Source organism: Capsicum annuum, chromosome 3 (genome assembly GCF_002878395.1).
Source record: "Capsicum annuum cultivar UCD-10X-F1 chromosome 3, UCD10Xv1.1, whole genome shotgun sequence".
Taxonomy (NCBI): Eukaryota; Viridiplantae; Streptophyta; class Magnoliopsida; order Solanales; family Solanaceae; genus Capsicum; species Capsicum annuum.
Genome location: NC_061113.1, coordinates 240,634,913 through 240,638,823, shown reverse-complemented (window position 1 = coordinate 240,638,823; position 3,911 = coordinate 240,634,913).

Genomic DNA, 3,911 nt, shown 5'->3' with positions numbered 1-3,911 from the left:
TTGATGATATGGATGATGAAGATGAGCCATCTTGATTTCTAATAGTGTCTCTCATTGTCGTGAGACAATTTGGGGAATAGCGTGAAGGCTAGATCCTGTTAAACAAAATAAACATGGGCCAACTTAGAATAGTGGGTCCCTTTATTTTAGCTTAGAAGAGAAGCTTCTTCTTTGTCTTTTTAGTATTTTAGTTTCATTGTTTAGCTTAGAAGAGAAGATTGTTTTAGCTAGTATAAATAAAGGTAATTGGCAAGTAATATAGAAGAGAATAAAATTCCCAAATATTGTCTGTTATTTTAACATGGTATCAGAGAGTAAGGTAGTTTCATAGAAGTCATCTTGTCGATCATCAATTTTCTTCATCTGACCTTTCTCTACAATAGCGGATGGAGTCACTGCTTCTTCAACATCCTATGGTTCTACTGCCAGAACTCTACCATCTATGTATCCCATTCATGTTTATTATCTTCACTCTTCAGATTCACCTGGAATGACCTTGGTTGACACTCCATTTGATGGAAAAGGTTATCAAGGATGGAAGAGATCAGTGCTTATAGCACTGTCATCCAAGAATAATCTTGGTTTTATCATTGGTGTAGATGCTTGACCAGATGCCTAGTCTCCAGATCAGCAATCTTGGAGCAGATGCAATGATATTGTAACGTCTTGGCTCCTTAACTCTCTTTCCAAAGATATTGCTGATAGTGTGATATACTCTAGGGCTGCTAAAGATTTATGGATGAGTCTCGAGCATAGATTTGGACAATCTAATGGAGCTAAACTATTTCACCTGCAAAAAGAACTAAATAGGTTAGTTCAAGAAAATAATGACATTACAGGATATTTTATTAAACTTAAGAGACTCTGGGATGAGATGGAATCTCTCAAGTTTGATAAGTGCACCTGTGTGTGTAACTTTGAAGGTAAATTGAAGCTAGAAAAGTCTCTTGAAGATGAGAAACTTATACAATTTTGATGGGTCTAAATGATGTGTATGCTCAGGAAAGAGGAAACATCTTAATGATGAATCCTCTGCCCAACATAAATGTTGCTTACTTTCTAATTTTACAAGATGAAAGTCAAGAGAAACCTATATTAGTGGCTTGATCCCAACTGATTCTTCTTCTTTTATGGTAAGCAACGTGAGTCAAAACAAATTTGGAAAGAACATATAGAAAACCCCTGGTGCTATGCCTAATTTTGGAACTAGATTATTCAATTATTCAAGATTGAACAATCATCAACAGTTACCCAAATACATAGGAACAAACCAACCACAACAGAAGCTTAGGGTTAAGAAGAAATATAATCCTAATGTGTCTTATGATTTTTGTGGTAAGACTGGGTATGCAGATAATGATTGCTTTAGGTTACATGGTTTTCCAAAAGATTTTCAATTCACAAATAATAGAGGTGGACAGGCTCAGATCAGAGAAAATGCAGTTATATCTAGAAAAGAAAGTGACGATGGGCATATGATTGACATGAATTTAGTCAATCAAAACTTCACCAAAGAACAATTCAAGCATTTCATTCAAATGACAAAACAGAAATCAAAAGAGGGATCATCTGGGATAAATGCTGATGCAGTTTCTGGTACTGTGCTTAAATATATTGGAACTTGTTTTTCAGTTTTTAATTCTAGAACATGGATAATAGAATCAGGTGCTTCCGAGCACATGTGTTAAAACTCTAGTTATTTTCTTTCCATGAAGGCTCTAAAAATTCCTGTTAATATTAACTTACCCAACTCTTAGTCCACCCTTGTGAATCATACAGGAAGTGTTCTAATTCCTAATAACCTCACATTGCATAATGTTATTTATGTTCTAAGTTTTAGATACAATCTACTCTCAGTTTATAAATTTAATCTCCAATATAGTTATACTCTATGCTTCACTTCTAATAGTTGTGTCTTGTGGGGTCCTTTAATGAAGAGGCCTCAAACTTTTGGTGAAGTAGAGGAAGATCTATACTTTCTTCAAATCATTCCTAAGGAGTCTAGTAGAAACCAAGAGATTTACAAGGATTCTAAAGTCTTTTCTAGCCTTAACAATGCTGTTTCTAGTCCCAATTCAGATTCACATTATTTTCCAGTTTGTTTCAATGCTAATTCTGATGTAAGGTTATGGCATGCAAGACTTAGGCATTTGCCTTATACATCAATGAAAAATGTCCATTTTCTTACAATTTCCTCTAATTATGATTGTCATTATGAAATCTATCCTTTAGCTAGGCAAGCTAGATTACCTTTTCCTATCAGGCAAGTTACTTCTCAATTCATTTTTGATCTGATTTATGTAGATACTTGGGGTCCCTACAAGTCACATACTCATAACAATTATAGTTATTTCTGGACTATAGTAGATGACTACAGTAGAGGTACTTGGACATACTTGATAGCAACTAAAAATAATGCATTTTCTGTTATTCAATGTTTCTTGAAAATGGCTGAAAGACAGTTTCACAAAAAGGTAAAGATTATCAGATTTGACAATGCAATGGGGTTGGGTAGGAGTACAGAGGCATAAAATTTTTTGACATCTCAAGGTATCATGCATCAGACATCTTGTGTTGCTACCCCACAGCAAAGTGGGGTAGCTGAGAGGAAGCACAAACACCTGCTTGAAATTGCTAGGGCTTTGATGTTTCAATCTAAGGTTTCGATGATCTATTGAGGTGAGTGTATACTCACTACCAAATTTCTAATCAACAGGTTGCCTTCCAGAGTTCTTAAAGGTAAAACACCTTATGAAATTCTATTTGGCAAAACACCTTCTTATCACTTGTTAAGATATTTTGGTTGCCTATGTTTTGCTAACACTTTATCTCATGGAAGGAGTAAATTTGATCCTAGATCCACTAGGTGTGTCTTCTTAGGATACCCAAGTGATCAAAAGGGGTACAAACTCCTTGACCTATCTTCTAAGAAATTCTTTGTGTCCAAAGATGTCCATTTCTTTGAAGATATTTTTTCTTTTGCTGAAGATTGTTATCAAATCTCTTCTTTTGTTTTTCCTACTCCTACGGGGGAAGATCATTCTCTCCCCTTCTGATGATTCAATTTCACCACCTTCTAATTTTCAAGACCCATTCAATTCTCCTATTAATTCATCATCTGATTCATCCACACCAACTCTGATTCATCCATACCAACATCTTCTGAATCCACTAATTCACAACCCTCACCATCTCCTGGGAGATCTCAGAGGAAAAACATTGGGAATTTACCTGCTCACTTAAGAGATTACTTTTGCAACAGTGTTTATCTGAGTGATGTTACTGACTCATGATTTACTGTGCCTGCTACCCCTGTTTGTTTATTTGTTTCTGAACTATCAGCTCCCAATCAGGTTGTTCTCAATTCTATTCCCTTTATTACTGAACCTAGTAGCTATTCACAAGCATGTACCTATCCTGGTTGGGTACAAGCAATGAAGGATGGGATTGATGCCCTATTACTTAATAAAACCTGGGAAGTTGTTCATTTACCACAAGGTAGAAAGACACTACTTTGAAAATGGGTGTATAAAGTTAAATAACATGCAGATGGTACTTTTGAAAGATTAAAGGCTAGATTGGTAATTCGAGGTGATATTCAAAAGGAAGGGGTTGATTTCAATTAAACCTTCTCCCTAGTGGTCAAAATGACCACTATCAGATGCCTTTTGGCAATTGCAGCCAAGAAAAGGTGGGATATTTCCTAATTTGATGTGAACAATGCCTTCTTGTAAGGAAATTTGCAAGAAAAGGTCTATATGAAGTTTCCAGCTGGTCTAGATCCACTTCAGCCTAACATGATTTGTCGACTCAAGAAGTCTCTCTATGGGTTGAAGCAGGCTTCCAGGAAATGGTATGCCCGGCTTGCAGGGACTTTAAATTTCAAAGGTTATACAGCTTCACTTAATGAC